This window comes from Hibiscus syriacus, unplaced genomic scaffold (genome assembly GCF_006381635.1).
Source record: "Hibiscus syriacus cultivar Baekdansim isolate YM2019G1 unplaced genomic scaffold, ASM638163v2 tig00004360_pilon, whole genome shotgun sequence".
Classification (NCBI taxonomy): domain Eukaryota; kingdom Viridiplantae; phylum Streptophyta; class Magnoliopsida; order Malvales; family Malvaceae; genus Hibiscus; species Hibiscus syriacus.
Genome location: NW_024062012.1, coordinates 40,623 through 58,574, shown reverse-complemented (window position 1 = coordinate 58,574; position 17,952 = coordinate 40,623). Strand labels below are relative to the sequence as shown.

The 17,952-nt window shown below is 32.0% G+C and overlaps 1 pseudogene; it reads right to left on the bottom strand.

Annotated features, from left to right (window-relative positions):
* Nucleotides 1-9,886: 9,886 nt before the first annotated feature.
* On the bottom strand, nucleotides 9,887-12,712 carry LOC120193987 (annotated as a pseudogene).
* Nucleotides 12,713-17,952: the final 5,240 nt, after the last annotated feature.

Here is a 17,952-nt window from a genome sequence, read left to right as displayed (position 1 = left end):
TGGATATAATATGTGCTATAATTAATAATAGATTCATAAATAATTTTTAGGGTATGCACATATATATTAAGAGAAAATAACCTCAGTGACCAAAAATCTCATATAATATACGATTTTAACCAACTTTTTCCGGATTTGCCAAAATGACCAACAAAATCGCAATGCGATCGCTAATTCGCAACGCGATCTCCATTATCGCAAATTCGCGTTGCATTTTCGCAATGCGATAGTTGAAAATCGCGTTGCGATGGTCTACAGTATCGTTGCGATTTTCCCAATTCGCAATGCGAATAAGTAAATCGCAACGCGAATTGGGAAATTCGCAATGCGAATAAGTAAATCGCAACGCGAATTGAGAAAATCGCAATGCGATACTGACTATCGCAATGCGATAATAAAAAATCGCAACGAGATACTTACTTTCGCAACGCGATACTGACTTTCGCAATGCGATTTTCAAAGCGCCATTAGTATCCTGGCCAAGTATTTTATTTTTAAATTCCAAACATGAATATAAATATATTGGAACACTGAACTGTCCACAGTATATCCCGTAATCGCAACTCATAACCTAAAACCTAAAATCACAACTCAGTCCCATCTCCATCTCTCACTCTCTCACCCATCTCCGACGAAATCCGTCCCCATCTCCGACGAAATCCGTCTATCTAAATCTCTCAGAGCCACCCTCACAATCAGAAATGGAAAATCAACCAAATCAACCAACGAGGGTTAGTTTTTTTAATTATTTTCTTTTTGAAATTTTTGCATTATTATTAGGTTTTTCATATTGAAATTGATGATAGGTTTACTGGTAATTTCAATAATAGATTAACCATTTCACTTAGATTGCTTATTAAATCAACCAAGAATCGCAACGCGATTTTAGTTTCGCGTTGCGATTCTCTCGTTGCGATAGTCATTTTCGTGTTGCGATTTTCATTTTCAGAAACTATTCTTCTTCTACATTTAGGTCCTCTACCAATAATATTAGCTCCTGAGGAATAGGTTGTCTGGCCTCTCTGCCTAGAAAGCCGGCATACAAAAGTAGTAGAAGGCATACTCGGACAACATCGACGTCATTCATCCGAGTAAAACCATCTTTCTTATTAAACAATTTCTTCATGTCGTCGACGTGTAAGTTCGGCTTCTCTATTGACTCATCAGGAAAAACCCTGGATAACCATGATGGGCGGGTGATATGACGAGTGTACCGGCCTACATCATTGTGTCCGAATCGTAGACCAGTGATTAAGCAGAACTCCTTCCGCCCAAAACAAGTATACGCCGGTGGAAAATGAAACCATATCTCTTCCTCACCACGTTGTATACTGTCAGGTAGATCGCTAGTCATGGTCTGAAGCCACAAATGGGTCAAACTAGCATCTCCACCCGGATGCTGTACTCTCAGCCATGGCCCGAAGCAGGTTTCTTCAAACAATTTTCTTTGTGCAGGTGAAAGCTTCGAAGCAATTGTAGTGGCTAGGCTAACTTTATTCCTTAATGTCAATGAAGCCGAAAAAAATTTCTACAAAAAAACAATAAACATACCAAGTTAGATATACCAAAAATTACACTGTCAAGATATACCAAAAACAAAACAATAAACATAAATAGTAGTTTATTCTTGAAACTAAAATTTGCAACACTGTTTCTGTCTTTTTGGTTGAAATGAAAATCGCAACGAGATAATGAGAATCGCAACGCGGAAATGACTATCGCAACGAGAGAATCGCAACGCGAAATGACTATCGCGACCAGACAATCGCAACGCGAAATGAAAATCGCAACCGCGAAATTAAAATCGCAACGCGAAATGAAAATCGCAACGCCAAATGAAAATCGCAATGCGAAATGAAAATCGCAATGCGATTTTGGTTTCGCGTTGCGATTTTTATTTCGCGTTGCGATTATCTCGTTGCGATAGTCATTTCCGCGTTGCGATTCTCATTCTCGAAACTATTCTTCTTCTGCATTACTTCAACCAAAAGACAAAGCAAAGACAAATACTAACTTCACAGGCTAAACAGTTTAGCAGTATTGGCAGCAATCGAATGAATTTAATAAGAAATCTAAGTGAAATGGTTAATCTATTATTGAAATTACCAGTAAACTTATCATCAGTCTCAATATGAAAAACCTAAAATAATGCAAAAATTTCAAAATAAAAATAAAAAAACTAACCCTCGGAGGTTGATTTTCTATTTCTGAATGATTGTGAGGGATTTTTGACTGTGAATGGTTGTGAGGGATTTCGCCGGCGATGGGGACGGAAATCTTCGGAGATGGGGACGGATTTCGCCGTAGAGAGTGAGAGATGGAGATGGGACTGAGTGTTGTGTTTTTGGGTTTGAGGTTATGAGTTGCGTGCGATTACTGTGGACGGTTCATTTTCTGATTTATTAAGAAAAAATACGTGTTTGGAATTTGAAAAAAAAATACGCGTTAATACGAATGGCGCTAAGTAAATCGCGTTTCGAAAGTCAGTATCGCGTTGCGAAAGTAAGTATCTCGTTGCGATTTTTTATTATCGCATTGCGATAGTCAGTATCGCATTGCGATTTTCCCAATTCGCGTTGCGATTTACTTATTCGCATTGCGAATTTCCCAATTCGCGTTGCGATTTACTTATTCGCATTGCGAATTGGGAAAATCGCAACGATACTGTAGACCATCGCAACGCGATTTTCAACTATCGCATTGCGAAAATGCAACGCGAATTTGCGATAATGGAGATCGCGTTGCGAATTAGCGATCGCATTGCGATTTTGTTGGTCATTTTGGCAAATCCGGAAAAAGTTGGTTAAAATCGTATATTATATGGGATTTTTGGTCACTGAGGTTATTTTCTCATATATTAACAACATAAAATTTTTGAATGGAGTAAAAAAAATAACAAAATTTTAGGTTAAGTATCATCAATAAAATAAGTAACTAACTAAATAAAATTTGAATTTCAAATTGGGCACATACCTAAACAAGTTGTGGCTCTATCACTGGTTATAGTGGTAATTGTAGATATCATGGTAATATATAAAGATTTCAGACGAAACCAAAACTGTTATATAACGACGGTTATTCCAATAATAAATCGTTATTTAAATTCATGGTCTGAATATTTAAAAAGGGCATTTAAGTATTTTGATGTGATGGCCAATAAGAAGCATGAACGTGGTTTGGGTTGGGTTGACTCCTCTTCCAATATCGTTGTAGCAGTTGAAGTAATGAATATATTTTCTTTTCAAGCTATTTCCAGACGCTTTTTCTTTGTTCAGTCAATGTGTGGAGTTAAGAGTACAAAATTAGTGAAGAGTTTAGGCATATAACTAATAATATATAAAGATATAAAAATAATATTTCCGCATTGATCTTATAACAAAATACCATAAGTTCTCTCTAAACATAAATTATATAAAAAATAAATCCCTATTATATCGATCAGATCAAAATCCGTCTTATACCATTTTTTTTTGCATGGACACCCATAATGTTCTTCTTAATAACCGCACCGATTAACTAGAAAATAGAAATGTTTGGTTTAGGAAAGTAGGTCCAGCTCTATTTCCTCGTAATGGTAAACGTAAACCTTAAAACAAAATACGTGATGGTGTTGGTCAACAACTGCTTCCTTATTCTGATTTAGCAACCCAAACAAGGTCAATCTTTCTAAATTTATCAATGATAAGATGACCCAATTATCCCAATCTTGGGCACTTGTCAAACTGCTGTGCACTTCTTTTTTTTTGGAAAAAAAAATTTGGAGCTAATGGCAAACTATGGATTTGGGGTGAGAACGAGAATGGAATATGACAACTTGTTTGAAACAAATATAGATATAAAAAAGAGAAAATAACCTCAATGACCAAAAATCCTAGATAATATACGATTTTGACCAAATTTTTTTTAAATTTACGAAAATGACCAACAAAATCGCAATGCGATCTTTAATTCGCATTGCGATCTCCACTATCGCAAATTCGCATTGCATTTCGCGTTGCGATTTTCCATTTCGTTGCGATTTTCCAAATTCGTTGCGATAGTCTACAGTTGTCGTTGCGATTTTCCAAATTCGTTGCGAAAATTCGTTGTGATAGTTAAAAAAAAGATTTTGTTTCTTAAGAATTTTCTCTAAAAATATAGTATCCGCGCGGACGTGTCGAAGACACGTATTACTATTACTATTACTATTACCACGACCACGACAACGACCCGAGACGAGACGAGACGAGACGGCGGCGGCGCGCGAGAGTCCCCCTTGTTCTCTATCATTCAACAAGGAAGTGGGAAAGCCAAGCCTTAAATACCATTCCTAATAGTATTTCCAATACTATCTGGGATTTGAGCATTACCAACACTTGTTCCTAATACTATGTAGGATTGAGCCTTAAATAGTGATATTATTTTTGAATGTTTTGCTTAAAATTGCAATAATCGCGATTGATTGTAGATTGACTTTTAATTATGACATTTAATCGTATAATACTAATGCAATTGGTTGCTGATTCAGTTGTTTTAAGGTGCATGATTGTTAATTGTTTCCTGAATAATCACATTGTATTGGAAACAAGTGTTGGTAATGCTCAATCCCACATAGTATTGGAAACACTATTGAGAATGATATTTAAGGCTTGGCTTTCCCACTTCCTTGTTGAGTGATAGAGAACAAGGGGGACTCTCGCGCGCCGCCGCCGCCGCCGTCCGTCTCGTCTCGTGGTCGTGGTCCGCGCGGATACTATCTTTTTAGAGAAAATTCTTAAGAAACAAAATCTTTTTTTAACTATCACAACGAATTTTCGCAACGAATTTGAAAAACGCAACGACAACTGTAGACTATCGCAACGAAATAGAAAATCGCAACGCGATTTTCAACTATCGCAATGCGAAATGGAAAATCGCAACGCGATTTTCAACTATCGCAACGCGAAATGCAACACGATTTTCAACTATCGCAACGCGAAATGCAACGCGAATTTGCGATAGTGGAGATCGCAATGCGAATTTACAAAATCGCAACGACAACTGTAGACTATCGCAACAACAACTGTAGACTATCGCAACGAATTTGAAAAATCGCAACGACAACTGTAGGCTATCGCAACGCTAAATGAAAAATCGCAACGCGATTTTCAACTATCGCAACGCGAAATGCAACGCGAATTTGCGATAGTGGTGATCGCAATGTGAATTAGAGATCGCATTGCGATTTTGTTGGTCATTTTCGTAAATCAAAAAAAAGTTGGTCACAATCGTATATTATCTAGGATTTTTGGTCACTGAGGTTATTTTCTCTATAAAAAATAGTTTTTTTCCATATATATATATACTTCGTGCGTATGCATGTTTGAATACATGTTAACCCGTAACCTTCTGCATGACTATTTGATGAACTTTTTAGGGTTAATTTGATATTGTTTTTAAAACGTGAAGTATAAAATATTTTAAAAAATTAATTTTGACAAGTATTTTTGGATTATTTAATTTAAAATTTAAGTGTTTAGAGCTATTGTTAAAAAATATTTTTAATAGATAAAATACTTATTTTACTAGTATTTTTGAAAATATAAAAGAATTAACGATGTAAACTAAAATAAATAAATAAAATTATTCAAAAAATTAATTAAAACTTGAAATTTCAATATTTTAAAAAGTAATTTTAACCTGAAAAACATATTTTAGAGTACTATTTTTGGGTTCAGATTATTTAAGCTTGCATAGACCCTATTACCAAGAGTGCTCCAGAAACGGTTTTCTGAAGCTGGACTGAAGAGAGGTGCCATCAAGCTTATAGGCTGTGTTATGTTAGTGTGTCAAAATTAAAGAACTAGAAGAAATGGGGGTTGAAAAGAGAAAAGGAAAAGACCCCATTGAAGCAGCCATTGGAGAAAAGCAAAGGGTAACGGCTAGTTAAGGTAAGGAATTAGTTTTTAACTAATGAATTAAGAAATCTTTAAAAAGTAAGGATAAATGAATAATATTGTTTTTTCATAGAAGTAGTTAGTTTTATTAAAAATAAAAATATCTAAATTATAATTAAAATTTATAATTATAATTGTAAACTAAACACATAATAAAATATTTTTTTATAGTTATTAACACAATAAAATTAGTCATTTAATATCACAAAATAACTATATAAGGAAAATATTAAAAATCTAATTAAATAAATTAAAATAAAACATAGATACAAATATATCTGACTAAATAAATAAACGAACCACAAAAGATGATAAAAATATTAAAATAAAATCGAAAACTTACAAATTAGACTCGAACGACGTGAAAAAACTATTCACAAATGTAAATACAACAACAAAACCCTATTCTCATATACAATAGGATAAAGAGAGGTAGAGTAATAGACTATCCTAACATTAGGTTGAAAGTAACTTCTGTTAAAATATCTCCGATAGTTAAAAAAATTAAAAATAAACATAAAATATAATGCATCTATAAATAAATAAATAATTATATAATTAAAGAATCTTAATATGTGTTTGTGTAATGAGAAATAATTCATGTATAAAAATCTTCGCGTTAAAATCTGTTTAAATATCTGGCCGACTAATATATGTACCTGGCCAACAAGTATGAAATATTGCTATTTTTTGACGGAATTATTTTTTGACGAAAGTTCTGCTGTGAAACTTTAATGGAGTAGCCGGAGTCGCCTGTAGAGATCACCGGTGGAATATGATTGCGGTAACGTTCACCTGCAAAAAAAAAAACAAAAAGCACAAGCAACTCCCATGAATATTAGGAGAGAGAGAAGGTTCCACGCTTTCCTTTCTGGATCTCCAGCTTCCGAGAAACGAAAATCAGGTGAGTGAAAGAGTAGATCTGAGGATTTGCGGAGCTAAAAACAAAGGAAGAGAGCAAAAGGATAAGCGTAGGAGGGAAGCGAAAGTAGATCCCAGTCCCGGCCTAGAAGTTCCTCCTTTTATGCGATATTTGTCTGCGTTTGTGAAAGCAAGCATAACCCAGATCCAAAAAACTAAAACAGAAACCAAATTAATCACAGTACAAAGGCATGAATATAATTACTTAGAAATTCAAAAACAAAGAAAGAGAAAACGGTTTTAGAAATTTAGACCGACACCCAAAAATCTAGAATAAAAACAGAACAGAACCCCCAACAAGTTTGAAATCAAACAAAGAGTTTGTTTGATTATTTTTTTTAGATCTAAGGCTGTGGGTATTGCTGTTTTGAACTCCTCGTCGAGATTTAAAAGCAAAAAACGAAACTATAAAGAGGAAAAACAACAGTTTTAACAGGAAAGTTTCGATTTTTAGATTAAAGAAAACATGGATAGATTACTGTAATCTATACAAAGTGAAACTTTAGAGGTATCCACGAACGTAAATCATTTATCTAAATTCAATCTAAAGGTTTAAAGTAAGAAAAATCATAACGATGGACATAAAAGAGGGAGGATGGGCGCGATCACACTCCTTAAAAATTTTAATTTTTTATATAATTTAAATATCTTTTTGTATTTTTAGTTGAAAATATATTTTCGTCTGTTTAAAATTTTATAAGTTCGTTCCCTTTAACATAAAATTCTAGTTCGTTCCTAAAAAATCAGCATGATAATAAATAAATGTCTTCTTGATCAATTGTGATTATATCAAACTCTATCCTAGGAAGAAAATAAACAAAAACATACAATAATCAAATAACCAAAACCTCCCATAAACTTGTACAAAATACTATTTACAGAGCCGGTCCGATGAGTTTTAATACCCTGGGCGAAATAATAATTTTATGCACCTATACTCTTCTTCCGTGGTTGAATATTTTATCGTCAGTTTTTAGATCAACGGGAGAAAGATGGTGTAATCTATGGGTGTCAAAGGGATCAGAATCAGTTCTATAGAGCTTTGTTTGCAGAACAAGATTATTTTACTAGTTTACTTGTTTTGAAGAATCTGTTTCTCCTCCCTATTTCTGGAAGTGAATGTTGCAGGCTACCTTTATGTTGCTATGGCTTTGTAAATATATATATATATGTTCCACTTTAAATGGATTTAAGATTGTGGATGCTCAATGTGTTAATGAAATGTTAAATACATGAATTTGATTCATTAAATTCGAAAAAATATAATTCTCAATCAGAATATAAATCAAAATAGATCAAACACTCAAATTTTGAACAAAAATTCAAGAACAGTAAACACATCAAGTGAAGTCTTTTTCACTAAAAAAACACATAAGAAAGTCAACATACCAGTACCATAGATACATTGATGGAAGATTACACCTGTAAAGGCCGAGCATATAATATTGATATCAAGCAGTACAAGTGGCCAAGTTGCAATAGCAAGAGCTAAGAGGCCAGAGGGCTATTGAAAGTAGTAGGTTTAGTATTTTGGACTTTAAACCAAATTGAAATAAATCAGACAAGGTCCATTTTATAGTCTTTTCCGTTACTGTTTAGAAGTAAAATGGTTTGCACATTTTATTTGATGAATGAAATTCAATGACTGCATATGGGATTTTACGTTTTGCTACTGCCCCTCAATACATACTGCCCTGGGCTAAGGCCCAGGTGGCATAGGTATTGGGGTCGGCCCTGACTATTTGCAGTGGTCATCATAAACATTTTTTTTTCATGGATTCGTTTGAAGACGTATCACCCACTTCTTTCCACAATAAAACTTGTATGGAATGAAACAAAATCAATTGATGATCAATTTATTTTATACAGGTTTTAATAAATTTATCGATTTTTTATTATTATTATAGACACTCAATTCTTTATCAGACTTTTAAATTTTATTTTAAGGTTGTTTGATTCACGAAATATAATATTATTTTTGAGAATAAAATTATCGAAATATAACCTTACTTGACATATTATTGAAAATATTGTATTAGCTTGTTTGATTTGCTAAACATGAATGTAATATTACAATGTTTAGTTGGAAGAATATAAGATAAAGATAACTATATATTTTACCAAATTACCTTTGAGATATATTTCCTTATTAATAAGTTAAATCCTTAAAATTAAAGTGAAAAATATTTACAAAAAAGTTTAAAAATATATTTTTCTACTTTTTATAATTCATATATTTTTCTAATTTTTTATAGAAATAATTTAATATATATTTTGTTATTATTTCTATTTTTATTTCTTTAAATATAAAAAAAAATTAATATATATTGCTATTATTTGACATCATAATAAAAAATAAAACAAATAAAATAGATATATATATATATATATGTGTAATTATATACGAAAGGAAGGATTATATTGAAATAGTTCTACTATTTTAGGGGTATTCTTATCTTAAAAGAGAGAGAATTGTTTAATACCTAAAAGAATAGAAGGAAGTGACATTCCCAAGATAACACCCAAAAAAATGATATAATACTTTATTACACGTAAAGGGGATATTTTTTAAATCAAGCGTGAGTATATCATTACGAAAAAATTATTCCTCTTAATAGTTGATAATCATCTTTTCCATCACCCAATTGTTCTCTTAATAGTTGATAATAATCTTTTCCATCACCCAATTCCTCATAATATTTTTTAAATCAAATCCACTTATTCACTTACGTTTATACAGCAAAGAAGTTTTTCTATCTATTATTTTTTGAAAATGGAAATGTCTACTATTAAAAGCACCATAGTATGCATAAGAGGTGCACGGAACAAGGCTAAAACGGTTTTGAGGTTGACAAAATCATTTTAGAGGCGAGTTCAAGTTTAAACAACCCACTTTTATAACCTAATGCTCCGACATAAGTAGCTTGCAAATGTAGTAGTCAAACACAAACACAGAGAAAATGTCCAAAATATATCAAGGATTAAAAGCTGCCTGATTTCTCTGGACACCGGAGGTGTTGTCCCCTGCCCCATGGCATCATTCGAAAACAATTTATTCATCAGAATCAGAGAAGTCGCTGAGACCTGCTGCCATTAAGGCGAAATCTAAAATTCCAAACGTATAATCATCATAATCAGAGAAATCACTGGCACCTGCAAACTCAGAATAATCATTCATAACCATTGGCCAATAAGTCGTCGTCTGAAACTCCATACGGATGATAATCTTCATCTGATGACTCGGTCTCATGAACTCCTGCATCGAACTCATAATCATGAGTCGAATCATAAGGGCGCCGTACGTTTTTTATGCGTTCAACACATGTTTTCTCCAAGTTCCCCCTAGATGAACATTGAAACATTGACGCAAATCAAGGTGAGGACAACCGTCGAGAATGGCCTGCAAACCTTCGTTTGTCAACCCATTCCCCAAAAGTTGGAGGCGGCCTAATTCAGGCATAGTGGAAGCTTTTGTCTTGTTGAAGATTGTATTTGAATGGTTTCAAGAGAGGGCAACTGCGACCGATAGTTTCCAGAGCCTGTTTCGAAACAGGACATATGAAAATTTCAAGCTCTTCCAGAACGGAAGTTTTAAAGCTGCTTCGCTTAACCCTTCGCCTGAAATGTCATAGCAAGAAAATAGTCGAAGACGCTTGAGATGAGTAGACCTGTGAAAAGCAGCATTTGAAGACTAAAAGAAGAGCAATGGTAGGCAACAGCAGTTGCAAACAGACGAATAACCATTTTAGTACTGTTATAGAACAAAAATAAGAGGTGAGTGAAAAGTATCAATGCAACCAAACAACCAACTCTATTGTCATTGTCTCTTCATGCTGAAACATCATTTTGAAATTCTTCAGTAATTAATTGCAGTTGAAGTTGCCAAAGCTAAAAGCCAGGTTATGAACACATTTCGAGTAAACACCTCATATAGGGATGGACGTAAGAATTTATGTCAGGGAGTATGAACTAAAAAAATTATTAAAAAATATAAAGAAACTACGTAAAATATAAGAGAATTAGAATTTAAAATTTTTAGGGATATGACGCATCACTCCGTCGATACATCTCTAACCGCATTAGCATTGAAAGTACATTGAGGAAAAATATATAATGAGCCAAAGCTTGAATTGCTTAAGAACGATGTGCATAAATAAGTTGGACAAGGTAGCCTGAAATAGAGATTATATATAAAAAGAAACTTTACCGCTCAGAGATATAAAACAGAAGTTCATAGGTACCAAAATATTCAATATTGATATCAAGTAAGCGGCCGCAGCTGCGATTGACGGCGTGGACGTACATCTTCTCGGGGTCATATTCCATATAATGTAAATCACCCAAGTTCCGCATGTCAATGGATTTCCACATTGATGGGTCTTTGCAGATGTTTCGCCACCGAGAGCACACGTATCGGGCGCTGTTCAGGATCTCAATTGCACCTAGCCGAGAGAGAATCGACGCCGTCACGTCCAGCGGCAGTTCCAGCCAATTGCGGGTTTCGGTAGCGGTACTAATCTTTCGTTTCCTTTGGAGGAAATGGCAAAACTCTTGTTTTCACTTGCCAGTTAAAACGAACACACGGTTTTTCTAAGGGCAAACTCCACTATTAGTCATCCAACTATTATGTTTCTTCTTTGGTCACTAAACTATTTTTTCTGTAAATTTTATTATTAACATTACTTTCTTTTTTTTCTATTTTAGTCATTTTATAATATTATTTTGTTAAAATTTAACATAGACGATGTTGTGATATGATTTAATAATAGTTTTAGTCTTTAAATTTATACATTTTATCGATTGAGTCTTGATCTAAAGAATAATTTAATCATCAATATTTACGTTATTTCAATTCGATCTTTTAATTTTTAATAATTTAATAAATTTAACTCTCAAATAAGATAATAATACATGTCATCATCAAATTAATTAACCTTAAAGAAAATATGAATGACTTTAAAGGGGTCGAATTTAGAACTTAGAGTTAACAACATTTAATTGTCGTACCAAGTTAAATAATTTTTATATGATAAATAAAAATAATATTTAGGTTAAATTACGATTGATACGCCATTTTAATATATATATATTGAATTTTGAGGTTTGAAATTGGGCTTAATAGTAGGGATGGGCATGGATTGAGTTGGGTCAGGATTTCAGTCAATCCGACTCGACCTGAAAAATATATAATCTCCACCCAAAATTGGATTTATCCCGAATTTAGGGTGATTTCACATGACCTAAAACCTAACCCATCTTTTAAAACAAACCCCGAACCTGATCCAATCCGATCTAGTACAAAAAATATTTATTTAAAAAATCTTAATTTTATTCTATAAAATAAGGATATAATTGAAAAAATAATATAGGGAATGATATTATTATAATTATCTCTAAATTTATAAAATATAATTTTTTTATTTTTCGGGGTAAGATATTTTTCATCCTAAACTTAAATCTTAATCAATCCTAACTTATTTTCTAAAAAACTCGACTCAATATAAATCATTTTTTTATCGGAATCAAATCAATCGAAATCCATCAAATTCGAATCTCCTTACCGTCATACTCGAGACTAAATCCATCTTGAGAGAATCGTGCATGCGAGGAAGTTGCAAATTGCAACGGCATATACACAAAAGAATAACTTTCAGGTGGGCAATACCACCGCTGACTGTTAGCATTAAGATCTAGACAAAAGAATCATGCATGAGAGAATCTTGCAAATTGCAATGCCACACATACATACAGATACACTAACAATATAAAGGGACAAGAGTACCACTGGCACAAAAAGTTATGCAGGTAGTTGTCGGCTACGTAAACAAGTAGTAATACTGTAGTACCAGATTCTCCACCACAGCATTTGCAGCCATTTTTAGCTGCTCACCAACAGTTTTTGTCCTTTCTCTCTTAATATATCATATCATATATATATATATATATATCTTCTTCTCAGAGACTAGTACAAAGCAGTTCCCTACACAGTTTTCTTTCTTCACTAACGAAAATGACAATAAGTTCTGATAATGAAAAAAAAGGGAAGAAAATGACAATAAAAGCCCTTCACATCACACCATTTGTCTATATATATTTTACTATCCGGTTCGTCTACTTGCCATGTGACTGCTACTGTCCAGTGTACCCTGCTGGGGGAAAAGGAAAACTTGAAAATCCAATATTATTTGAGTTGCTAAGATTAAGACCCAAAAGATTTTGCCAATCAATCTCCACTCTCCAGGCTGTTCGCATGATTTAACTACCTTTAATTAATCCATTTAATATATGATGGTATACTGTGGAAAAACGAAGTAACTATATTCTAGAATGCGCACGAGGTTTATCGAACCACGACCCGCCGCCGCTGCATGGGTGCCAAGTGCCGCCGTGTGGTGATATTGGAGTGCATAAACCGAGGGTTCGAATTAGAAATATATATATAAACACGATATTCAGAGCTGGAGGATCAGTGATGGTGTTTCTTGTTGGGTTATTGCAGTACGTACATGGGTATTTGCTTTCATCAATCTCGAGATTCCATGAACAGAATAACATGTTTCCTCGGATTTCCAAACGCATTTTGTTTATTGCCTAATGTGTTCGTAATTGAAAAAACTTGAAAAGCCACAAAATTATAACCATGCCTGGGTTTTTCTCCTTGAACCTTGTTTCACAAGGTTTATAATTGTTTAGGGTAAAATATGTAAATAGTCCTCTAATTATAGGATATTTTTATCGAGTCCTCTAATTATAAAATATTTTTATCGAGTCCTCTAATTATGAAGAGTTACAAAAAATAATCATATGATTTAAAAAAGTAATTAGTTGATCGTTATCTTTAAAATATAAATTACATATGATGTGGCAGTTAATAAAATATGTATAATAATAAACTAATCATTGATATTTACACTTATTTTAATTTGGTCCTAATTAAATTAATTAGGTGATGAATCCATAGTATATTAAGGTGGACATGTATTTTTCTTGAAATTCGATTTTTTCGATTAATTATTTAGTGTATTGATGATGTCCACTCTAAAATTTTATTTATGTCTACTTCATAGAAAAAATTTATATTATTAATATATATGTGACCACTCTTAAAATCATTTCTAGATCTATCACTGAAAATAAAAACAATATCTTATCACAATATTTAAATAATCTCACACAAAACATAATTTTTTTTATGGAGTGATAAGAGAGACATGATCATGGGTAGGGGTGTGGTTGAGAAATGTGAAGGAAACATGGGAAAATGGGCATTGCATTTGTTTCTTAATTTCCAACTTATTTTATCTTGCTTATGTTTGAGATTCTTATCGTCAAGATGTCGAGCGAAGAACAGTCGACTCGAGCTAGCCACCAATCTGGCCCGTAGCTTGTTCAATTAATAAACTCCTTTTTACATTATTTATTTTCAATTCAGATGTGTTATATATTTTTAAAATTGTCTAATATTACATTTATGTGATATATTTAATGTTGTTACATGTTAGTTATGTAACTAATAACACAAAGTAAATCGTTAAATATGTTTATTTAATTTTTTTTATAATTTTAATTATAAGTATTTGATTAATTAAGTTCAATTGATAAATATGTAATATAATTTTAGAAATATCTTATTCATTCCATAAAACATTATTATGCAATAAAATAATTAAAAAATATACCAATAATTTAAAAAATATAAAAGATATAGTCAAAGACTAAACATAATAATAAAATATGTTAATGGGGGTGATTATAAACATGTATCAAGACGAGAGAATTAACTCAAGAGTTCAAAGTAGGTGTAAATCAACAAAATAATCAAATAATCATCAATTTGAGAGGCGATGATATATCACGGGACTATTATGTTTTTCTCTTAAAAATGTGTATAATAGAATGTATAACACCATTTTTAAACTTTAGGACCTCTCGTTTTCTTTCAGATGTGGGATAAATGTACTTTTTATCCCTCTTTTAACAGTCTACATTCATTTATAAAATGTAATGTATGGCATTTTTCACCATTCAATCTCAAGACATTCTCATCGTAAACTCATACCCATGATTCAAGAAATCAACGATTAGCTCTCAAACTATGAGTAATCATCGATTAAATTTATAAATGAATAATAAAAAATAGATGTAAAAAGTTAACCACTGATTTCTTCTGGTATTAACAAAATATATTATATTATATTATATCATGCTTTTATATCTTATCTAGACGAATTGAATCATGACATTAAAGAGAGGATGTCTGATAATCTACCAGCAATCGTGTTAAGAAAGCAATAGGAGTATATAACCTCCAAGATTCAAGTGGTTACAGAATAAGCCGCCAACCCAATCTAATTTTGACGCTATTTATATATAGTATTCTATTATTATTATTTTGATTACTCTCATGTGATTATAAAATAATATAGGTCTGAAAGATTTTCAATTATTTAGTAATGAACGTTCAAATACTTTTGCAGACAACTTGCTTTAACGTAAAACTTTTAATGATAACAAACATTCATTTAACTACTAAGATCGTTTGAGTGGTACATAATATTGTACGGTAAAGTACACAAATGGTGTCCCGGCTATAAGGTATTGCTTTGTGAGTCATCTGACTATTAAAAGTTATAAAATGGTCATTGTCAATAGGATGTTGTTTTGTTTAGTCATTTGACTATTAAAAGTTATAAAATTGTCATCCGCCTATTCATATGTTCAAAACTCGTTATTTTCAGTTAAAAAAATTGGCGGTTGTTTGAGGTGGACATTAATTTGTTGACTGAGATATAATAAATCTAATCCTAAAACCATTTGAATTGTATTTTATGAATCGATTCTCTGTTTATATTATATAATTGATCTAGAGCTTGAAAGATTATACCGTCGAGTCAGTGCTTGAAAGCAACGACGGTGCCAATGGATATTATGAAAATATGATTTTATCATATCACAATCAACAGATTAACATTTAGCTCAGATGACCATCCATTTTTTAGCGGAAAATGATGAGTTTGGAACATATGAATAGTCAGATAATCATTTTATAACTTTAATAGTCGATGTATTAAATAAAGTAATGTCCTATAGTTGAGGGATCATCTTATAACTTTTAATAGTCAATGGACTCAACAAAGTATTATCTTATAGTCGGGGATCATTTGTATACTTTACCCATATTAAGATATGGGAAACCGTTGGACTAATTAAAGTTCAAACTCCCATTGAAAAGAGTTCCCACTCACCGATTATTTATGGCATTTAAAAAGCTTTAATTGGCCAATTCCCTAATTAATTAAAGCAATAGGAATATATATAACATCTAAGTAACACAATCAAGGTTGTTGTCTAGCTTGAAGTATTTCCCAAGCATGCAGTTATATGTATTTGCTTCTATATCATTGTCAACTTTCAACACTCTTTTTAGGGATTTTTCTCTCTCTAATTAGATCAAAATAACTATGGTTTTGGTCCCTTTATTATATTCAATTTTGGATTAAGTTTTTGTATTCTAATTTGATATTTTGTTTATATAATATATTTTTGCCTCCTGGTTTGAAAGGCTTCATCTTGATTAATTCGGACCGATCCGCATCACATATCTGGTTTTGGTAGGTGAGTCTCCCAACAGAGATTTCCTGCATACACAAAGACTCAAACTCAAGACCTTACTTAAGGATATCAAGCTGGTCATCACTTAAACCAATCACTGTTGATAATATCTACGAGTATTATTAACACATGTGTGTCTACTCTCAAAAATATATTTGATTCACCCACAAGTTTTTTTCACCAACTAGTTGAAAAAGCTCAAACTTGCTATTTCTCTCAGCGTTTTTACCCAAAAATCACTCTGATAGGAATTAATTATCTGTTAGGCACCGTTTCAGAAAATTTTGCCATCAAGGCGCGGATGTTATTCGAGCTTGCCTCGTCAGCGAAATGGTGCTAGACCGGTAATTTTTTTGAAACGGTATCTGACAAATAATTAATTTATGTCAGGGTGATTTTTGGTAAAAACGCCAACAGTGACATGAAATTTTGTTTGCATCCTGTCTCATTCTATTCTCTGCTTTTATTATTATTATCAATGGAGAAAACAACACTTTATTTGTAGGGCAATTTCACCTTGATCAAACTTTAAATTTCATTTAACCATCATTAAATTTTTAATTTATTTTTACATCAATCATTATCTTTAATTATCGTTAATTATATATATTAAAAATTTTGATAAATCTTTTTAGATTTCAAATTAACATCCATAATAAATGTCAAGTTTTCGATTAACAAAATGATTTGTTGAAATTTTTTATTTGATTTAAAGATTAACATAATTATAAGAAGAAGAAAATAATTGAGCGGTCTATATATACAATAAATGAAATAATATTTTCTTATTAAATATACATTTTTATTACGTATTTTCATACTTCTAATTTATTTAAAGCTCGATAAAATTTATTACTTAATTCTTAGTTGTGAAATTAATTTTTTTTAATTCCATAAATGATTTTAAAAAATCTCATGTCATTATTTAATAAATAAAAAGTGAAAAAAGAATAAAATTAATTTTTATCTCACTTATAAAATTAAAATTTTCAATATCAAATTATAATGGTACATAAATATTTCGTTGGTGCTTTGGTTCAACGCTAATTCGTTTTACTATCAAATAGTAAATTAATTAAACGTTAATCACAATGTAGATTTGGCAAATTCAGCAGTGTTTTAATTGGCTAAAACACAACATACAATGTAGTGGGTCCCCCCTGATTTTGTCTGAAAATCTCATAAAAATGCAGTAGATAAGACAGAAAACACCCACCTGGCCACTTGCACTGCACATAGTCAAAAGCAATACTTCCAAAGAAAAAAAAGAAAAAAAAGGGGAGAGATTTTTGGGCAACATATAAAAGGAGAATTCCAAGGTTTTGGCATTTTTACCTAATAATTAACCTGATATTAATTAATTACATGTCAGACAACATTCTAGAAAATTTTATTGATCTATCACTCCAACTCGGATAAATCCCCGTTTTATTAAAAGGTACTAGATTAGTAATTTTTTTGAAACGATATCTGATATGTAATTAATTTATGTCAGAGTAATTTT